The sequence below is a fragment of the Macaca mulatta genome, chromosome 8, assembly GCF_049350105.2.
Source record: "Macaca mulatta isolate MMU2019108-1 chromosome 8, T2T-MMU8v2.0, whole genome shotgun sequence".
NCBI lineage: Eukaryota > Metazoa > Chordata > Mammalia > Primates > Cercopithecidae > Macaca > Macaca mulatta.
This window is the reverse complement of record NC_133413.1, coordinates 6,642,732-6,654,195: the sequence shown is the minus strand read 5'-3', so window position 1 is coordinate 6,654,195 and position 11,464 is coordinate 6,642,732. Positions and strand designations below refer to the sequence as shown.

Sequence of the window (11,464 nt, the reverse complement as noted above, 5' to 3'; positions counted from 1 at the left end):
CTTTAATCCCAGCACTTTGGGAGGCCGAGGCGGGTGGATCAACTGCGGTCAGGAGTTTGAAACCAGCCTGGCCAACATGACGAAACCCTATCTCTACTAAAAATACAAAATTAGCTGGGTGTGGTGGTGCATGCATGTAATCCTAGCTACTTGGGAGGCCAAGGCAAGAGAATCACTTGTACTTGGGAAGTGGAGGTTGAAGTGAGCCGAGAGCATGCCATTGCACTCTAGCCTGGGCAACAAGAGTGAAACTATGTCTCAAAAAAAATGTGTGTTATTTTTCAGGCATGTTATTGAAGTGACCGACACAAGCATCAATCTTTGACTAGCAAATGCATAATTAACTTTAATTCATCAGGGAAAGGTGCCATCTCCTAAATAGCACAATTCGTTCCTCAAAAAGAAACCATGCATTTTTCTCTCTGTGTTCAATCTATTAGCCTCGATGTTATCTAATGGCAATTCGGAAACATGTTAGGAAGATGCTATTATTTAAACTCGTCCTTCCCAAAAGGTATATATATTTTGTTGTTATTCATACCTAAAACGAAAAAAAGAAACTAAATAAAATCAAAGTAAAATTTTCTTAGCAGAGTGGTTAATTGCATTTTTCTTTCCCTGGAATCAATATGGATGATGGCTAAACTGGCTGCTAACAAAAATTTTATATCAGAGAAACACCTGGCATTTGAAGTTGACGTATAGGTATTCATGACATTGCACATGCAGTGGAAACAATCAGCTCATGATTCTGCAGGAGAAGCAGGTGACAGGTGAGCACCCTCTAACCCATCATCCAGGGATGCTGCCAGATGGATTCTACAGGTGGAACAATTAATTACAGACATAATTTAGGAATACTTTAAATCACATTATAAGAAACAAGAGTTTTTATCTACATCAGATTCACCTAACATGTAATGATCACAATTTATGTCTAGCTTTTTACAGTTAAAGAAGAAAAATAAAGGGAAATTTCTTTTTTTTTTTTTTAGTTTATGTAAAAATTTATTTGACCAAAATGTAGAAAAAGTGATACTATTACATATGACACAGTTGCAAGAATCTAAAGAAAAGTGTGGATGTGATTCCATTGCACAATTTTCTAGTGTATTTCCTGGGTAGTGTGGTGCTGAATAAATAGGAGTGGGGTGGTGGGGTGGGTAAGGGATTCAGATAAGCCAGATGCCCCCACACGCTGCTGGGGAATGTGGATTGTTCCAGCTCTGAGACGTTAACTGAGAAAAGAGAAGTCAAACAAAGCCGATACGTGCAGCCCTGTCTACAGAATCCTCCATTATCCAGTTTAATCAGGAGTTTCTTGGTGTTTTATTAACGTGGTCCCAAAGAAGAAAATTCAAGTCCTAGATAAGTAAATCTTCAATTTGCTATTCCCTGAAGTATGGAAATGAAGTTGGGCCCATTTTTAATCTCTGCTGCCAGACAGGCCCTTTCTGCTAATAGATAGAAACTCTTTTGCTCAACTTATTAATGACTCGTCGTCTTTCGGATATGGTTGACCTGAATTGGACTGAACTCCACCATATTCCGGCTGAGTGGGTCATTACTGGAATGAGACATTTGCTCTTCAGAGAACTTTATTTTTATTTTATTTTTTTCTTGAGATGGATTCTCACTCTGTTGACCAGACTGGAGTGCAGCGGTACAATCTTGGCTCACTGCAACCTCCACTTCCTGAGTTCAAGTGATCCTCCTGCCTCAGCCTCCCGAGTAGATGAGACTACAGGCAGGCGTCACCATAATTTTTGTATTTTTAGTAGAGACAGGGTTTCGCCATGTTGGCTGTGCTGGTCTCGAACTCCTGACCTCAAGTGATCTGGCCTCCCAAAGTGTTGGAATTACAGGCGAAAGCCACCGCGCCCGGCCAGAGAACAACTTTAGAATGAAGGAAATACGCAAAAGAACATCACATCATGGATCTATTAATTACCGGCTATTAATTACTATATGTGGGTAATTATGACTATTACCGAAGCATTCTACATTGACTGCTTGAAAGGATGTTTGTTCTGCATGGTGGAGTGTGGAGAAGGGCCAGGATTCTTAGGTTAATCTATCTGTGGGTTATGACTTCCCACAGTAGCCACCCTGGCCCCCACCAGCCCTTTTATTGGCTTCAGATAGAAAATCCCTACCCATGTGATGGTCCCTATAGTTTGACCAACAGTTGACCCAAAAGGTTATGGTCTTTAACATTTTAATTATATCCACGACTAGATATTGGGGTCTGTGTTCTTCAAAGTGTGGGGCTGCCTATTCTCCCAGGAACCAAATGGCCTCTGTCTTAAGAAAATATGCTTACTAGGAAATACCCTGCCTACCTTAGGAATAAATGCAACTCAAGGAAGAAATAAGAGCTGAAAAAGCTGGTGCCATTTGGAAAAAAAAGGGAAGGAATAGATTTAACTGGTGCTCAAAGCTTCTCCGATACAAAATATTTGGTCATGTATTCATAATTTGCTTGACATTTCCAGCAAAGCGAAGATGGCAATAACAAAAGGAACTTCACACAAGAGAAAAGAAAGATCCACGGAGCTCCGCAGTTTCTGTTGGAACAAGACTCCTCTGTTTTGCTTATATACAGTTAAGTTCGTTTAGTGTCTGATCCAGTGTCTGATGTAAGCCCACGTTCTCTTCTTTGGCCTGGGCAAGTTTCTCTTTCAGGTCATCAATTGTCTTTTCCAGTTTTGCAACCGTTCTCTCTGCAGATTCAGCACAGGTCTCAGCCTTTCAGTTTGTCAGACAGAAGTTTAATTTCTTCTTCATATTTGTCCTCCTTTTCAGAATACTCTTCAGAAGCAGCCTCCAGAGATTTCGGATTGTTAGTAACATTCTTGAGTGCTTCTTCCAGTTCGCCACATTTTAGTTCAGACACCTCGGCACGCTCCTCTGCCCTCTCCAGCTCACCCTCCAGGATGACCAGCTTACGAGCTACCACCTCGTGTCTGCGGTCAGCCTCTTCTGCAGTGTGCTTGGCCTCTTTGAGCTGCAGCTCCTGAATTTCCATCTTCTCCTCATCCTTCATGGCCCGGTTTCTATCACCTTCATTCCTCTCACTCTCATCTGCAGCCTTTTCCGCCTCCTCCAGCTTCTGCAGGGCCGTGGCCAGTCGTTCCTGAGCCCTGTCCAACTCCTCCTCAATGAGCTGGATGCGTCGGTTGAGGGCGGCCACATCACCTTCAGCTTGCTCGCGTGGCTCGCGCTCGCCGTCCGGCCCCGGCTGCAGGCCCTGCGCTGTCTCCCGCCTCGTCCGCCTGCTGCTGCGGGGCCTGGATCTCGCGTTTCTTGGCTGGACTCGGCTCCGACCATAAAGGGAAATTTCTTATCCCTCTGAGCGGTATGCTTTCAACACCCCTTTTCCATTTGTGTGTGTACGTAGTGTAGAAAGAAATGATTTGTGATGATCTGTGATGCTTTTCATACACTGATGTAATATATAAAAGGAAACAAAATGTGTGATATAAGGGAAAATGTCAGAAGTTTTAGATGCAGGGTAGATATATTTAAGGTTTTTGCCATTTGCTAGTTAATTATCTTTCGAAAAAGAATGCTATGATATTTTAAAGATTTTACAATTAAATCTTTAAAATTTTCATTTTAAATCAGAAGCCAACATGGGCTCCCACCAAAGGATCCATGGTGTGCTTTGACTCAGACATGCATACTACCAAAAAATTACAAAAAATAAAAATGTCTAAACTCAGCTGCCCGTATCTCTAAGGAGAAATCTAAAGCCCGAGTTGGTTGACCTCAAATGATTTTCTGGATCCTAAATGGTTTTCTTTACATGTCATGTCAAAATATCAAAGATTGAAGAGTAGTTTTCAAATAATACCCCAAAAACGATAAAGGGAAGCGATGGGTCCCTAAGCAAAGATGGAGCACGGATGCCCTTCTGGCCCTGGCAAGGAGCGGAGCAGAGGGGAGGGAGCCTGAAGACACCAAGAGAAACTGCAGGTACTGTAAGTGTGACTCAAGAAGGTACAGATAAATTAAATTGTTTCAGGATGCCCAATATGAGATGTGAGCAGACTGAGAGCTGTTAGACTCAGAAACCCCTACTCACCCATCTGGGGAGTGCCCATGAGTTTACTTTTACCCTGTCGCATGCCACCATCTACATTTAGACATGAACTTGTTCAGGCAGACAATGAAAGAGCACATTGACAGAATGTGCATTTATCAAGAGAAGCTGAGTTAATTTGATAAGAAACATTTTAAACACCACCACCAATCTATACAGGGTAAGGTGAAACTAGTTTTCAATGAACAAAGCCACATTTGCACATTTGAATTGTAAATACAAACCATGACCATGCCACTCATATCACAACACTGCACTGAATCTTAGTTTCTTGTAAAATCAAAAGATTGTCCTGCTGAGAAGGTGCTTAGTATGAGGATAAAATGCTATTGCATAAATAACATACTTTGCAAATTAATGAGCGCTCTGCCAAATCAGCACTTATACCGTGAGCATAAAGAGAGAATATGAATTTACGTGGTCTAAATCCAAGCATACAAAAAACTTGATAAGACAAATTTTGAAATGGAATTTAGCTTCTTTCTGGCTCAGGTTTTTAAAAAATATATTTAGTAAAATTAAGCTTTAGAAAGCTGTTCTCTCCTTCATTGGGAAAAGCACAACAGTAAAACATACCACCCCCTTTTACAAGTACTTACATACTACCACCCATGACTACTATAAAAAGTTATAAAACAAAATCTGAATTATACAAAGGTTGCACTATCCAAAATTCATCACCAGCAAGCAATTCTACATATTGCTGTTTTAAACTCTTATGGAACAGCTTGACTTTGTAATGTCCAATAGTTTGCAACTTGATAAAAATATTAGAATACATTGAGGAACACTTCAAAAATTGAAACAAACGGAACTCATCACAGGTTTAGATTTAATTCCCTTGGTGGAGAATCCTGGCATTGAAATGTTGAAATTTCTCTGCAGTCAGGGTTGAAAACTTTGCCAGGGAAGAATGAAGAAAAGAGGCATGATGGCAGTGTGCCTGTCTTCACCTTGGATCTGGGCACAGAGAAATAAGAATATCTTTTGAGAACCTACAAACACAACTTGATCGTTGTGTGGTTTGGTGAATGCTTTGATTCTAAAGAGATTATTTAGCAAGGCCAGACACACAATTTGCCCTTTTTAAGGAGTTATACCACGCACCCAGAAGAGAAGTCTTCAGAGGAAAATTACACCAATTCAACACTCAATCTGATAGATAACAAGAAATAAGCAAATAAATGCATAAATAATAAACTCACAATATATGAAAAATACATAATTATATAATTATACACATTTGCTATAAATAAAAAATTGAAATTATCCTATATTATTGACTTTTTTACATAAATGATATTTAAACAAAGTGGTATGGTGGTGGTAATTAGTAATAATTACTAATAGGATAATTTAATTATGTTTGAGAAAATATAGCAGTATTTTATATTTCTGTCCTCTAAAAAAGCAATGCTTTAACTTTAAACTCTTTAATATTTAAAATCTGTAAGCCATACTATTGTATATTCTTAAAATTAATAAATGCATTTTTTAAACTTTCATTTTAGGTTCAGGGGTACATGTGCAGGTTTGTTAGATGGGTAAACCGGGTGTCATGGGGTTTGGTGTGCAGATCATTTCCTCACCCAGGTAATAAGCATAGTACCTGATAGATATTTTTTCTTGTCCTCTCCCTCTTCCCACCCTCCACCCTCATGCAGACCCTAGTGTCTGTTGTTCTCCTCTTTGGGTTCATATGTTCTTGTTTAGCTCCCACTTATGAGTGAGATCATGAAGTATTTGGTTTTCTGTTCCTATGTTATTTTGCTTAAGCTAATGGCCTCCAGCTCCAACCATGTTGTTGCAAAGGATATGATCTCATTCTTCATTATGGCTGTGTAGTATTCCACGGTATATATGTATCACATTTTCTTTATCCGGTCTACCATTGATGGGCATTTAGGTTGATTCCATATCTCTGCTATTGTGAAGAGTGCTGCAGTGAACATATGTATGCATGTGTCTCTATGGTGGCATGATTTCTGTTGCTTTGGGTATATACCCAGTAATGAGATTATTGGGTCAAATGGTAGTTCTGCTTTAATTTCTTTGAGGAATTGCCACACTGCTTTCCACAGTGGTTGAACTAATTTATACTCCCACCAGTCGTGTTTAAGGATTCCCTTTTATATGCATCCGTACCAGTGTTTCTTATTTTTTGACTTTTTAATGGTCCTTCTGACGGGTGTAATATGGTATCTTCCTGGGGTTTTAATTTGCATTAGAAATCACCTTAGTGATCATTAGTGGTGTTGACTTTTTTTTATGTGGTTGTTGGCTGCATGCATGTTTTCTTTTCAAAAGTTTCTGTTCCACAGTGGCTCATGCCTGTAATCCCAGCATTTTGGGAGGCCAAGGTGGGGAGATCACCTGATGTCAAGGGTTCGAGACCAGCCTGGCCAACCTGGCAAAACCCTGTCTTTACTAAACGTACAAAAATTAGCTGGGCATGGTGATGGGCACCTGTAATCCCAGCTACTCGAGAGGCTGAGGCAGGAGAATTGCTTGGACCCAGGAGACAGAGGTTGCAGTGAGCCTAGATTGCATTATTGAACTCCAGCCTGGGTGACAAGAGCAAGACTCCATCTCAGGAAAACAAACAAACAAACAAACAAACAAACAAAAACCCAGAACGTATGTGGTCATGTTCTTTACTCAGTTTTTAATGGGGTTGTTTTGTGTTTGTAAATTTAAGTTCCTTATATATTCTAGATATTAGACTTTTGTTAGATGTATAGTTTGCCAAAATATTCTCCCATTCTGTAGGCTGTCTGTTTACTCTATTGAGAGTTTCTTTTGCTGTGCAGAAACTCTTTAGTTCAATTAGATAACAGTTGTCAATTTCTGCTTTTGCTGCAATTGCTTTTGGCATCTTCATCCTGAAATATTTATATGTCCAGAATGATATTTTACCTGAATTGTCTCCCAGAGTTTGTATAGCTTGGGGTTTTACATTTAAGTCTTTAAATCCATCTTGCATTGATTTTTCTATGTGGTGAAAGGAAGGGGTTCAGTTTCAATCTTCTGCATATGGCTAGCGCATTTATCCCAGCACCATTTATTGAACAGAAGGTTCTTTCCCCATTAATGTTTTTGTCAGCTTTGTCAAAGATCATATAGTTGTAGGTGTTTGGCCTTATTTATGAGCTCTCTATTCTGTTCCATTGATCTATGTGTTTGTTTTTGTGCTAGAAGCCCTGTAGTAAGTGTAGTTTGGAATCTGGTCATGTGATGCCTCCAGCTTTGTTCTTTTTGCTTAGGATGGCTTTGACTCTGGGCTCATTTTTTGGTTCAAGGTGAATTTTAAATAGATTTTTTCTATTTCTGTGAAAAATGTCATTGGCAGTTTGATAGGAGTAACATTGAATCTGTAAATTGCTTTGGGCAGTGTGGTCATTTTAACAATATTGACTCTTCCTATCCATGAGCATCAAATGCTTTTCCTTTTGTTTGTGTCATCTCTGATTTCCTTGAACTGTGTTTTTTAGTTCTCATTGCGGAGATCTTTCACCTCCCTGGTTTGCGTATTCCTGGTATTTGATTCTTTTTGTGTCAATTTGAATGAGATTGTGACCCTTATTTGGCTCCTGTCTTGGATGTTGTTGGTTTATAGGAATGTTTCTGATTTTTTATACATTGATTTTTCATTCAGAAACTTTCCTGAAGTTGTTTATCAGCTGAAGGAGTTTTTGGGCCAGACTATGAGGTTTTCTAGATATAGAATTATGTCGTCTGCAAAAAGGGCTAGTTTGATTTTCTCTTCCTGTTTGGATGCCTGTTATTTATCTTGTCTAATTGCATTGGCCAGGACTTCCAATACTGTGTTGACTAAGAATGGTAAAAGAGGGCATCTTTGTCTTGTGCCAATTTTCAAGGGGAAATGTTCCAGCTTTTGCCCATTCAGTATGATGTTGGCTGTGGGTTTGTCATAGATGGCTTTTATTCTGAAGTATGTTCCTTCAATGCCTAGTTTATTGAAGGTTTTTAACACGAAGCGATTTTGAATTTTATTGAAAGCCTTTTCTGCGTCTATTGAGAAAATTATGTGTTTGTTTTTAGTTCTGTTTATGTGATGAATCACATCATAAATGTATGTATTTTTAAGTGGAGAATATAAATAGAATTGAATATTTATACAATTAATAACAAAGTAACAATGACATTGATTTCTGTTCCATAATGTGGTAGAAAGTTTACTGTTTTGGTTTCCTTTTGCCATAACTTAGGGTATCCTCCTTTTCCTTTATGTAAAAGTCAAATTAAATACAGACAAAGCTAAATGAAAGCCTGACTTGCAGCTTTTCTCTTACCAAGTTCACATTATACTGATTCTTGGTGTTGGTCCAATACAGAAAAATCAAGCTAAATATCTTCCCAGCAAAACCATTTTAACTTTTGGAACATGTAGGAATTTATTTGTAGGAAAAGCAGATTTTTGACTTGGAGGAATTATTTTCCTTTACAAAAATGTTCATTCACTTTGTATCTACAGGCTTGTTTTGGTGGAACAGCTGTTTGTCATTCAGAATCAGCATCTATAAATCCATCATAAAGACTATCCAAATTTAAAACATCCATTGTTTGTAAACACTTCAAAACATATTGGATGTCATCAAAATAAAACCCCTCTTTCTCTGGGAAAATGGTTTTAAAGCAAGATTTAATCTGTATTAATGAAATTGAAGTTGGTTTCCAAATATTTTGTTTAATAAACTAGAATTTCCTGTTTAATTTGGCTGCCCTTTACGTGTATTTTTGAGTTCTGATGCAGTCTTATTTATGCCAAAAATAAATCACTTTTTCATTGGATGAGTTTTTGTTGCAACCTACAGATGGCATTGAACAACCCTAGGGGAGTGAGTTCATCCTTTCCTAGACAACTTATGGTATTTTCCCAGATCATTAAACAGTTTTGGAAAAACAGCATATACATTTCTGATTTTCCTTCATTTCTTTTTCCATCATCATCTTCAATGTATTATTAAATTAGAGAAAAATATTCTTTTTTCCCTGAATTTTGAATATATGATTTCATGGCAGGTATCTTTAACATCTTCTCTATGGCCAGCAACATTGATAACACGCTTCTAGGCACAGGTATAGCAGAGTTATCTTCTTTCATTTCTTTAAGCTAAAAAAATGTTGAGTCCTACTATGTATTTTGGGCAAACTGACATGTGACCAGAATTTTTCCTTATAAAACACCACCACAGGTAAGCAAATCATTTTACACAAAAATGCATGCAGGCTATGGAGCAGGTAGCACCGTTTTATTTTTATGGGTAAGAAGTTTATAGACTAAATGGAATTGGCCAAATTTTACCCTTGCATTTTCTGCTGAAGATGCACATAGATAAGCGAAGTTTAGTTTCTAGGTGAACAAGATACCAACTATCTACAGGTTTACCGTCTTCATGGATACCAAGAAGATCATTTGAAACTATATAATTTTTTCCTTTTGAGTTGGTACATGGTAAATGTACAAATTTCTGGGATACAGAGTGATATTTTGATTCATGTATACAATGTAGAATGATCAAATAAGGGTAATTGGCATATCCTTCACATTGAATACTTATCATTTGCGTTGTAAACATTCAAAATCTGTTTTTCTTTTTGAAAATACATCTTTATGATTAACCATATTTATCATACAGTGCTACAGAAGACTGGGGCTTATTTATCCTATCTAGCCGTAACTTTGTAACTGTTCACCAGCATCTCCCTTTTCTCCCCAGCCCCCTACTCTTCCCAACTTCTAAAGACCATAGTTCTATTGTCTGCTCCTATGACCTCAGTACCTCATTTTTCTTTAGTTCCAACATATAAAATGAGAATGTATAATATTTATCTTTATCCCAGGGAATGGTTTTCCAGAACATTTTTTTTTTCTTTTTTTTTTTTTTTTGTGCTAAAACCAGGACAGCACTGGAAAAACCAGGTATGGCAGTCACCCTACATTCAGAGTAAAATACTAGTCAAAAGTATAGAGCACGCTTTTCAATATATTTCCTATAATGTGGAACCCAGAGCCAATATCCAAGAAAAAAGGAATATGGGTGTGTTATTGGCAATAGCTTATAGTGTCTTGCAAAAAATACCTCCCAAAGAAGTTCCTTAAATCGAACAAGTATCTTGAAAGTGCCCACCTTTCTTTGGTTCTTCCTTGATAAGGGCATATTGGTGTCACCTTTATCATTTATGGGATGTGCAGTTGCAAGCCAGGAGGTGGCTGCTGCCCGAGCAGAGGCTGTGCTCTGTTTCCATCGGCAGTGACTGACCCATGAGTTCTGATGCAGAGCCCTTGGCTCTTCTGAGTATCTGCGTCCTTCATGCCAGGGTGTGCCTGATGTGTTTCTTTCCTTGTAACATGGTCAAATCAGAAGATACTCTTCTTTCTTTCCACTGGAAGGATAAGAGATCACTTGTGTATTCTTGGAGTGGTCATGGGCTGGGATAAAATTCTGATACAGTGCAGGTGATGGTGGAGGTGGGTCTCCAAACCATCACTGCAGGACTTTTTCAAAAGTCCCTCATATAGGCACCATCATCTCAAAGTCATGTATATGACAGTGGAAGCTCTTGAGGCTTTTGAAACATTCTTCTTTCTCCCCACCTTCTCACTTTCTTGAACCCATACACTCAAGGGCTTTCCCAAGGTAAAATGCCAGTGTATTAGAATTGATGTTTCATACAAGGCATGCCAGGCACTTCAGTTTCACTGGAGGAAAGGAAATAGCAACAGAACAGTTGCAGTCATGATTTTCCTGAAACATTTTCTACAAGTTTCAGTTATAACATTGCAACGACCATGTCAGCTACACCAGGTTATGAGAAAGAATTTTGAAAACATGCTAGCAAAATCTTTCTAGTAACCATCAAGAGAAAAGAGACTTAGGAAACTGACAGAAGAGACTCATATTGGGTGTGACTTCTTCGTATGTTTAATAAATCATTAAATATTTAATACATATCTAACACTCCAGGGTCTTCATATGTTAGTGATTTTCTCTTATACTTTGTATTAGGTGCTATAGGGATTACTATGCTTGGACAATTTGATTAGAGTATAGCAAAAGTTATGCTAGGGGAGGTACCGTGCTCAATGAGACCAAATAGAATTTTAATCAGCAAATTGATACTATGTACAGAAATGTTTCCAATATTTTCTATTGCTGATATGTTTGTACACATTGCTCATCAGTGCAAATACAATATAAAGTGTTTAAAGTTCTTCAAATTATTTAATAAATTATGCTACTTATTTTTTAAAAAGTTATTTTCTAATTTTCAATTGAGACAAGTAGGAAAAGCAGAGTGATGTTGAAGCCACATTTTTCTTGATCTGGATTTTGT

General features: G+C 38.0%; 1 pseudogene; it reads right to left on the bottom strand.

Moving 5' to 3' along the window:
- Positions 1 to 2,515: 2,515 nt before the first annotated feature.
- On the bottom strand, positions 2,516 to 11,103 carry LOC106999650 (tropomyosin alpha-4 chain-like; annotated as a pseudogene).
- Between the last annotated feature and the right edge of the window lie 361 nt (positions 11,104 to 11,464).